The sequence below is a fragment of the Lissotriton vulgaris genome, chromosome 11, assembly GCF_964263255.1.
Source record: "Lissotriton vulgaris chromosome 11, aLisVul1.2, whole genome shotgun sequence".
Classification (NCBI taxonomy): Eukaryota; Metazoa; Chordata; class Amphibia; order Caudata; family Salamandridae; genus Lissotriton; species Lissotriton vulgaris.
This window is the reverse complement of record NC_141699.1, coordinates 932738426-932750502: the sequence shown is the minus strand read 5'-3', so window position 1 is coordinate 932750502 and position 12077 is coordinate 932738426.

Genomic DNA, 12077 nt, shown 5'->3' with positions numbered 1-12077 from the left:
AGTTCTTCTGAAGATTTAGAACCGTTTCCCTTGCCTCTGATGCTGTCACTGCCACTTCATTGGTGGATGGACTGGCAGGTCGGGGGTTATCCACCAAATCTCGAATTTGGGCAGCACTATAATTATTCGGGTGCCACCTCTCCATATGACGATGCATGGTATAATTACCATATCTATATTTTTTTAGTTAGTTGCAATAAAGGGTCAGGATACGTCTCCTGTACCCCCTTATACCCTGTAATTTAATTAAAACGAAATACAAAATGGCGAATTCCCATTTCGCTACCTGTTCGCGAACCGGGAAGCGCTTCTACCATGAAAAATCAATTTTTTTTCCCACGGGACCCTTTATTAACCCCAACATCCTTCCTAGTGGGTCAAGAGGGGTCTACCTTGCCCCCTTTCATTAAATTCCCCCTTCGTTTTTCTCATCCTCTTTTCTCTCGATCCTACCGAGAGACAAGATGGCGGTCGCTCCGGACTGTTTAGAATGTTGACAGACACCGGAGAGCCAATCAGCTTTGCTTCGCAAAGCTTCGTTACGCGACAAGTTCGCGAACCGGAGCGCTACCCGGGACGCTGTCACAGATATATCTGTTTTTTAAAACGTTCATTTCTCAAAATCCACTGGAGCACATATATTGAGACCCAGCAAAGGCACATCGGGCTAACAGTCCCTACAATTTTGCCAAGTTTCGTGCAAATCCATTCAGCCGTTCGAGCTAAAAGTGAGGCCAAACGCCCTATGGAAAACTCAATGTTAAAAACGCGTTTTGGGACCCCCTTTTTTCTCGGCCCCCCTTGACGAAACCCCCCCAAATTTTCAGGGGCTGCTCAGAATCATAATGTGCAATTTTATATATTGCAATATATATTGCAATATATATATATATTGCAATATATATATATTACCTACTGGCGCTCGCCAGTAGGTAGTTATAGTTTGGATTAGGATTATTTTCAATAGGGAAATTGCAACATTCTATTGGGAATAACTTTGGCGCCGGTTGAGGAATCTGCCTGAAAATTTCCTCAAATTTGCCTTGCGGCCCTCCAGTCCTTCCCTGAAAGTTTGAGGGGGATTCGTCAAGCAGGGGCCGAGATAAAAGGGGGGTCCCAAACGTGTTTTCCCCATGTTAATTTCCATAGACCGGTCGACCTCACTTTTAGCCCGAACGGCTGAATGGATTTCCACCAAACTTGGCAAAATTGTAGGGACTGGTAGCCCGATGTGCCTTTGCTATGTCTCAAGATATATGCTCCAGTGGATTTTGAGTAATTTAGGTTCAAAAAAATATATATATCTAGAAGCGTGCCCCGGTACGCACACCGGGGCGCGTACCAGCGCGCTACGCAAGTTCGCGCGCGGAAACCTGATTGGCTCTCGTGTGTCTGTAAACATTCCAAACAGTCCGGAGCGGCCGCCATCTTGTGTCTCGGTAGGATCGAGACACAAGAGGTGGCAAAAACAAAGGGGAAAATGACCAAAAGGGGGCAGGGTAGAACCCCCCTGACCCCCTAGGTTTGAAGTGGGGGCCATTAAAGGGCCCCGCGGGGCAAAAAAAAATATTCTTTTTTTTCGATTTGCGTGGGGGGAGCGCCCGGTACGCGTACCGGGGAGCGTACCATGGGGAAAAAGAATGACAGTTTTAAAAAAAAGTAGCTAGTAGGTAGTCTATCCTGCTCCCTTATGATGAAAAAGAGATGTAAAATACATATTGTAGATAATATAGTGGGAGAAAGGAAGTAACTATGAGCAAACATACTATGTAACACAAAAAAGTTGCACAGTATACTATAAGTCTCACTTTATATCATAATCATTTTGGTAGTACTTCATGAATTACATATAAAAATGAATAATGTCTCAAACTATTTTTAATTATTAAATATTAATGTATTCTTCTGATTCTTTTTCAAAATTTAATAAAACTTCCAACATTATATTGTCCGGAATTTCCTCATAATTATTATTACATGATTCAATTTGTTCCAAACAGTCTATTAATTGTTGGTCCAAAGAGTCATCCATAAAATCCAATTCTTTTTTTTTTTTTCTTCTGGATTTTCAACCTTTACTTCGAAAGAAATAACATTTGATTGTTGTTTTCCTTCCATTTTCTTTCTGTAAATTGCATAAAAAATAACTATATCAGTAGAGTTAGGGTACTTTTGGGTTTAAGTTCAGACAGGTACTTCTGAGTTTTTTACAGTGAAGTAATTTTTGAGTAGTGTATGGTTTCAGGCAGGAAGTAGAACTATTAAAAAGTGCATGTGATGAAGCCTAATTAAATTCATAATTATACCAGAGAAGCCTAACTCAATCCATAATTATAACGGAGCCTATCTCAATCTATAACTATTAAAGAGGGACAGTATATAACTACCAGAAAACGTTTTCCCAAATTAACTTAAAGTGCACAACATAGTTCCCCTTCCAAATTAACAACTTACCTTTTTCAAAGCAGTTCAAGTTTTCTGTGAAAATTCTTTTCAAATGTACCTCAGGCAGTATTAGTCAAAATAGCTGCGCTTCCCTCTCATTTTTCATATATATTCATGTACATAACCAATCAAATGTCAGCACATAAAAGTACAAAATGTAAGTAACATTTTAATTGGTTGTAAATTCTAACACTTTCATATGTGTTTTTGTCATGTAATTTACCTCAGGATATTTAGACAGGGCTACAGCCTAAACGGCTAAATGGAATACCATCAAATTTGGGGAAATGGTAGGGACTGCTATGTAGTAGGGCCTATTCTATATTTGGTGAAAGTGTCTTCAGTGGTTTTTAAGAAAATTAACTTCCTATATTTTTTGGGAGCGCTTACCGGTGCGCGCACCGGTACGCGCACCGGGAGCGCTACGGGAGTCCGCCATTTTGTGTTTCGGTAGAATTGAGACACAAGATGGAGGACAAAAAACGTTGTGAATGGGTAAAAGGGGGCACGGCAGACACACCCTGACCCTCTAGGTTTTCTGAGGGGAGTTTAGGAGGTACATATATGCAAAAAAAAATAAAAAAAAATTATTGTTCGCGGGGGAGCACCCGGTACGCGCACCGGGGATCGTACCGGGGAGCGTACTTTGGTGAAAAATAGTGAAAAAAGTTAAAATAAGATAATCATTTTGAGTGATCAGAGGTAGGGTAGCCCTGAAAAGAGCTTTTGGGTTCTGTGGCTTATTTAGGTACCTACAAGTAGGTTCCAATGCACAGTTTTAAGTTTAGGAGGAATATTCTATTCCCCTCATCTGAGAAGTGCACACCATCTCCTCTGTAGATATCTTGATTGTTGTAATGCAAGTTATTGTTGTATATTGAACCCATTCCATAGTCTCTCATGTAAGCAGAAACAGATTTATTCACATGGTTCCGTGCTTTCTCAAATTGTGGACAAAACTGGGTGGACCAGTTCCATTTCTGTCTTTGACATATATTGGAATATACCAAGGCAGTTTGTGGAAAAAGTGCCATCAATTGACCAAAGGTGTCCTTTAAAAGCATTTCCAGACCTACCCCAGTAAAAGTGCCCAAGTCATTTCCTCCACAGTGCGCAATTAAGAGGTCAGGGTTTGGCAGATGCAAAAAGGTTTTCACCAATGGTATCAATTGGTGACATCTCAATCCTCTCTGGCCAATCCACTTGATTTCCACATTTGGTAAATCAAGGTTGTGAACATTTCTGCTAGCTGCATACATTTGAGCCCAGTGGATGTAGCTATGTCCAATAATCCAGACAGAATACATGGTGAGAGAAGGTTCTGGTGCAGTCAGATGAAGTGTGGGAATGAAATGGCAGTTGGAACAGTAGGAGTTTACAAAAAATGTATTGTGGAGTTTCACTGCTCTTAAATCACAAGCAATGATTGGTGGATTCAGATAGTTGAAAACTGAAAGTTAGGGTGCATGGTTGTGTTTTGTGAAAGAAGAAATTTGAATGGTTAAGGAAAAGTCAATTAAAGAAACATTGCACCAGATAAGCTGGTGTATTGAGAGGTCAAACATCCTTGCTGAGTTCATTTGCACCATTGTAGAATAAACTTTTGAACCTGAGAGTTCAGTAAGGAGGGAGTTGCTATGGTAACAGGTAGAAAGGGTTGAGGGGGGAAGGGTGTTGGTTTGAAAATAGTAAGGGAAGAGTTTTGATTGGTTGAAATGAGGCATATGTGTGTAGAATTAGAGGTTTTCTGTGCCAGTCATGGTTGCAGTGTCATGAGTGCATACCTTTTGCTCTGCTAAAAAATAATTTGTGTGTGCATCTGACACTGTTCTCAATCTCCTAAAGCATTTGTAAAGGTAAGTAATGGTTCATTTAATTTAGATAGAGACTTGTATGCTCTATGGAGAAGATTTGGAAGCAGATTGTGTTTTTTTAATGTTGCTTTGTGTCATGTTTTTTGATAATGCTTGGTTAAAACATTTTGCTGCATAGAGGAATTGTCTTTTGTGAAATAGTGAGGTTTCAGTAGTGAAATTGAATGCCTGTACATAGGACCTGTGCTGTGTTTCTATAATGTTATTTAAAAAATGATTTTGGGGAAAATGAATGGCTTTTGTATTTTTGAGAAGGAATATATAGTGTCTGCCTCATTAAATAAATATATTTGAAGCTTTCACAATGATGTTACCTGCGTTACCTCAGATTAGAAATCAGAATGAGCTTCTTTCTTGTTGGTTTGTATCATGTTTTTTGATAATGCTTGTTTAAAACATTTTGCTGCATAGAGGAATTGTCTTTTGTGAAATAGTGAGGTTTCAGTAGTGAAATTGAATGCTTGTACATAGGACCTGTGCTGTGTTTCTAAAATGTTATTTAAAAAACGATTTTGGGGTAAATGAATGGCTTTCATATTTTTGAGAAGGAATTAATAGTGTTTGCCTCATTAAATAAATATATTTGAACCTTTTAGAATGATGTCACCTGCGTTACCTCAGATTAGGAAGCAGATTGAGATTCTTTCTTGTTGGTTTGTGGCATGTTTTTTGTAAATGGTTGATATCAACATATGCAAGATAGAGGAATTGTCTTTTGTGAAATAGTGAGGTTTCAGTAGTGAAATTGTATGCTTGTACATAGGACCTGTGATGTGTTTCTTAAATGTGATGCGAAAAACGATTTTGGGGCTAATGAATGGTTTTTACATTTTTGAGAAGGAATAAATAGTGTAGATGAGGTGAGGTCTGTCCAGGGGTGTAGATGAGGTGAGGCCTGTCTAGGGGTGCAGATGAGGTGAAGCCTGTTCAGGGTTGCAGATGAGGTGAGGCTTGTACACAGCTGCAGAGGTGGCGAGGCCTGTGTTCAGTCCCCCTCCTCACCCACACTCCCTCACCTACCTTTCTTTTCTGGATCACTCAGTCCCTTTCTGTCACTCCTTCCTTTACTCTCTCTGTCCTTTCTCTCTGTCACTCCCCATGTCTTTCCTTTTCTCAGTTACGTCCTCTAAAACCTTTTCTCTGTCTTACTATCTATTACACAGTCCCTCTGTGTTCCTCCCTCTAGCTCTCTTTCTCTTAACACCACTCTCTCTGTCCCTTTTCCTCATGCTCACTCCTTCATTATTATTTTTTTAATTTTTTTTGGGTGGGCTAACGCACCGTGGCGCGCCAAAATACTGCGCTTACCGGTGAGCACACTGGTACGCGCATCGGGAGTGCTCCAGGGCAAAAAAATTTTTAAAAACAAAAAATATGAATATACATAAAAAAATAGTATTACATAAATATACAATATAGGATTCATTTTAAAAAATATTACATTTCATAGCTATAGAAATTTGCTATTAAAAAACCTTTGAAATTCACTGAAAAAACCATAGGTTTCACACCAGTTGTAGTTAGGAATTAGCATTTAAAAAACCTTTGAAATTCACTGAAAAAAACATAGGTTTCACACCAGTTATAGTTAGGAATTAGCATTTAAAAAAACCTATTAAATTTACTGAAAAAACCATAGGTTTCACACCAGTTATAGTTAGCTGGAAATTTTACTGACATAAAACCATTGAAATTCCCACGTTATAGTTAGTTGGACTCACTATAACTTGCGCGCCTGCAATGCACTGCTGATGACGTCACATATTACATCACTCATGACATGGTCAGTGACATCACTCATGACATCACTGATAACACCATCCTTGTGACAGACTGACAGACCTTCTTTCAGTGTAATGTAACCCTTAAAACACATATTTAAAAATAGAAACTAACATTTTCAAAAAAATGGAGATACCCATACCAGTTACAACAACCAATTCAGTAATTCCACCATCTATATACACATCCACTCATTCAGCAACAGTTCTATATAGTCACTCATACATATACTCACTCATCATATGTACTGATACACCTATACATCCTGTTACACACCAACAGTCATCCAAAAGTTACTCACACACATACTCACACATGCAAATAAACTATTGAACATCCATTTATTTGCATATACAACTATACATACACTACCACCTTACTTCTAAGGAAACTTACACATACTTACTCTCTTAAACAAACACTTGTAGAAACACATACTTATTTAAACAGGAACTCTTACAATCTCTCATTCTCACATATACTCACATATAAACATCAGTACTCACATATACTAGATTACAATATATGTCGTTACTGATAAAGACACTAGTGAGATAGTCATTCACTCACTAACACACACATATACACACTCATCCACCCTTACAATCCTACACATATGATGTCTTCAAAACACATACAAACAGTGAGTCAGTCATTGATGCATCTATGTGCTAAGTAATACCCCCACCAAACCATACAGACACTCATACTGATACTAAAAAAAACATCTAATAACCCATATACACACACATGTAGCTACTCACCAACCCATGCAGCCACTTATACACAAAGTGAAACACTGATACATATATTTAAATATTTAAACATTACTCGCTAATATATGTATTCACTAAGATACACTTAATAAGCCAGTTAACCAATCATTTTTTTTTTAAAACATCCATTTAGACACTTATTTAAACATTTATTCTTCCATCGACCTTTACATATACATATATAAAACATATGTATTTATCAGAAAGACACACATTCACTGGATGGTGTCATCAGTGATGTCATGAGTGATGTCACTGACCATGTCATGAGTGATGTCATATGTGACGTCATCAGCAGTGCATTGCAGGCACGCAAGTTATAGTGAGTCCAACTAACTATAACGTGGGAATTTCAATGGTTTTATGTCAGTAAAATTTCCAGCGAACTATAACTGGTGTGAAACCTATGTTTTTTTCAGTGAATATATATATACATACATATATATAATCTGCATTTCTATATAATACAAATATAAATTCATGCATACATATACATATACATATATGCATACATATGTATGTTATGTACATGAAATTTTGAAAATCACCAATACAAGCAAAGCAAATAATACACCTAATTACAAACAGGATTGCTTTAACTTAAACGAGGGCGAGACCTATTGCATTTTCAATGCTGCTTTACTTTGGTTCCATCAAGAAGGCATTCAGATGTGTCACACATTTGCCATACATTCTGAATGTTAGCACTCTAGTTGCTCTTTAGATCACTGTAGTAAAGCTACTGCTCACCAGGGAAGTCTGCAGCTAGTATTCAAAGTGCATGTTTCAGTCTGTATGTCGGAATTTTTAAATGAAATAAAAGAGGATTTGAGAAGTCAAAATGTGGCCTAATTTTTCTTTCTGCAGCACTAATCATAATTTCTATGGCAAAATTAACCCCCTCATTTTGTTCCTTTGCAAATAAATGTTTTAAGTGTTACCACTTTATTCTAATCAACATGGCCTCAGGTGTGCCATACTTTTGCCATAAGTAAGACTGTTAGCGCTCTAGTTGTTCTTTTGAACATTCTGTAATTGGGCTATTTGTGCTACATTTGGGCTCTTTTGTTTCTGGTGGCCATCTTGGGAGACTTATTTGTTATGAAGTTTCCTAATTTCCTCATTCACTACAGCCTCCTCAGTAGGAAATACTTTCAGTTTTTTACTTTGATTCCACCCAGAAGGCATTCAGATGTGTCACATATTTTCCATAATTCCCCATTCAGACCTAAATCTGTCTTTTTTCCTCCAATGCCCAAAGACAACATTGATGCCTTTTCTGATAAGGTGATAAAAGACCTTAAGATCCTAGCACTAGAGAGCAGCACAATGTTCAACAAAAAGAAAAATGACTACAGAGCCAAATATGACAAAGTCATGGACAAAATAAAACTGCGGCAAGACATTGTAATCTGCAGTGCCGACAAAGGGGGAAACATAGTCCTATGGCCCTTGGACATGTACAATCACGAAGCCATGCAACAATTACAGAACCGACAGTGTTACACAAGAATTAACAGCTCCAACCTTGTAAACATCAAGGAGAGGTACCACATGAGCTTGTATGACTGGAGAAGCAAAGGTCTCTTAACCAAGCCGGAATTCAACTTCTCAAAAATGACCATCCTGTTACCCCCCCAACTTTATTTACTACCGAAGGTCCACAAAGACATCACCTGCCCCCCTGGGAGACCCATCATCTCTGCCATAGGCAACTTATTCGAAAATACAAGCAAATTCATTGACTATTTTTTACAGCCACTTGTGGAGGCATTACCAGCCTATCTGAAAGACTCTGGGGACTTCCTTTGTAAAATGTATGGTTTTGCATGGCAACCAAATTATATATTTGTAACTTTGGATGTTCAAAGCCTGTACACGAGCATCAGGCATATTGATGGGCTCAATGCTATGAAACACTTTTTGGGTAGTAGAAACATCACACTACATCAACATACCATGATGCTGGTGCAAATGGCGGAATGGTGTCTTGCCAACAACACTTTCACATTCAACAAACTGTTGTACCAACAGACCCAGGGCATGGCCATGGGTACTTGCTTTGCCCCAGCTATGCTAATTTTCATATGGGCTGGTGGGAGGAGCAAGTACTCATGGCCCAGCACAACGACATATACCACAACTACATCGCTTTCTACAAAAGGTATATTGATGACATCTTCATGGTCTGGAAAGAGTCGGAGGAAAGTGCATGGGATTTCATTAAATTGATAAACGATAACAGCCTGAACCTTACGTTCACCTGCACAACTGATACCACCAAAATAACCTTCTTAGATCTAGCGTTTTTTCAGAAAGAGGGAAAAATAGAGTCTAGAACATACAGAAAAGAAACAGCAGGCAATACAATCCTACACGCCTCAAGTTTCCACCCAGTAAGCCTAAAGGAGAGCATACCATATGCTGAGTGCCTCCGCATGAAACGAAATTGTAGTCTAGAGGCAGATTTAAGAGACGACACAGAAAACCTCTTCACAAGGCTAAGAGAGAGAGGGTACAAAGAAAAAACACTATACACAGCCAAGAAAAAGAGTGAAAAGACTATCTTACAAGAGCTACTAAAAGGCAAACAAAAGACAGTCACCATACCAAATGAAATAACTTCCTTCACACCAAGACTAATCACTGGTTTTACCAAAAATCATAAAGACCTGCGCAAAATCATATACAGGCACTGGCCGCTCGTTAGAACAGACCTCACTCTTGGACCCATGTGTGCCAAATTACCCCAAATAACATTTCACAGAGCAACGTCAATGCGGCAGGAACTGGTAAACTATGCACCCTGTGTAAACAAAAATAAAAACCCTAAGACAGACTGGCTACAAGCCCAAAAAGGTTTTTTTTTATGTGCTCTAAATGCAAGGCATGCCAACATGGTGCAAATACCAAAACAGTACAACTCCCATTCGGAAAACACCTCACATAATCAGGGAACACTATACTTGCAAGACCGACTTCGCAGTATATGTACTCACATGCACATGCAATAAATCATAGGTGGGAGTACCATCCACCCTGTACACATTAGGATCCTGCAACACCTAAGAGCAATCAACAACGACAACCCTACCTACCCCTTTGCCAGGCACATAAACACCCACCACAATGGCGACATGGATCAACTCGAATACTTTGTAATTGACCATGTTGCACTAAAAGCAAGAGGGGGCAACAGACTGCAAGCTCTGAGACGGCTAGAATCTAAATACATTATACAGCTAAACTCTAAAATACCTAATGGCCATAACTCTGACGAAGCACTCAGCGTCCATCTGTGATCTTATAATTCTGTAAAAACGAAGACAACTTTTTTTTTTTAGAGACCTTTATTGAAAGCAAAGCCATTGACATCACCAAGTCTTTACATTTTCACATTGCACTGTATCATACACCACAAAAGACATGCGAGCGATGATCGAGAAGAACCGTACACAGCCTTTTTGCCGGCATCCCGGAGGCCCGGCAGCGTGGTGAAGTGTCGTTATTCTAGTATAACCAAGTGCAATGTCTCTCCATAGGCAGCTTATTAGAGCAGTGTGTCAACTGGCAATCCCCAACTGCGATCGCGGCAAAAAGGTCTAGTATTGAAATAAGGTCAATGGAACTACCCCTACTAAACCCCTAACCCTCCCCCCAGAGTGCGGCTGTGGAACTGCTAACCCCATCCAGTCATGTGTACCTCAAGGTGTACCTGCCATGTGCCCCGTGTCGTCCCACCGTAAATGAATGCCCCCCCCAGTGCTACCCCCAATCGTGCCCCAGAATCAGGAACCTCAGTGTAGCCCCCTCCCGTCCCCTAACTCACCCCAACCCACTCCCCTCGGGGAAAGAAATGCATGCGTTCAAACCACTATTCCACCACCCGGTCTTGGAGTTCAGCTGCTTCAGAAGTGTCAGAGTCGCCATCCTCCCCCTTATGCAGATGTTCTTTGTAAAGATCCCAGAAATTCTTGGGCCTACTCCTGGGCGGTAACAGGTCGCTGTACAGTTCTGTTTGAGTGCAGCAGTACTGTAGGTCCCGCAACCATCTCGTTTTGGCAGGTAGGGGCCCACGCATCCAACAGGCCGCAACCACCCTCCTGGCTAACAGCAGGGCCATATCGACCAGCCGGCGCAGAGAAGGGGCCAACGGCTTTGAATAACCAAGGAGCGCAAGCGCCGGAGTGCGCAGCAGGGTCTCCCCCAGGATCTGGTCAAGTTCCGCAAATACCTCCCCCCAGAACGCTCGTACACCGGGACAAAGCCACGCTAAATGGAAGAAGTCTGCCACCAATGTTCGGCAACGCTCACACTCCGCAGTGGGGCGAAGGCCATAGCGGTGCAGTCGTTCGGGGGTATAGTACACCCACTGAAGGAATTTGAAATGCACCAGCCTGTGCCTGCCATTCAGGGAAATCTTGCGCGTGCTGGAGCAGCAGTATCTCCACATAACGTCATCTATGGGGGTTTGCAAATCGTCCTGCCAGGCCGCTCTAGCTTTAGAGGGTTGTGGGCGCTGATGCGCCACTCCCAACCTGTTGACCTGTGAAATTAGCTTTGCAGGTGATGTGGATTTAATAATATAGGTCAGTTCCGGGATCTCCTCAGGCTCCTCCACGGTAGAGCCCAGGACCTCCAGGAACGCAGAGCGAAGTCTGTGAAATTAAAATTTCTGTAGCAAGGAAGGGCCCGATTCCGTGGTAGTAAGTTGATCCCAGGTTTTCAAAGTGCCCTCGGAGAACAAATCCTCCATCCTCGCTATGCCGAGGGCACGCAAGGCCTCGACTACTCCTCTCTCGCCCAACGGGTCCAGCCAGAGGGCCCATTCAACAGGCATCAATGGGGAGTACTAAAGGGGGCAGCCGCGGGAGCGCATCAGGGAGTTCCAGGCATGATTGGTCGCTTTAAGGGAGTCCATCCGGCCGATCGATCGATCCGTGGGTAGGCAAATAGTGGCAGGCAGGGGGAGTGGGTCCGCAAACAACCGCTCCAGTACGAGATGCGGCATGCGTGTGTCACCATGAATCCACGAGTGCAGGTGCGGAGCCTGCGCAACTCGGTAGTAGCGCTCTAGATCCGGAGCTCCCAAGCCCCCCATCTCACAGGGGAGAGTCAGGATCGTCCACCGTACTCTTGGTTGCTTGTCGCCCCAGGCCAGTCGGATCATGACTTGGGTAAGTTGTTTAAAAAATGCTCT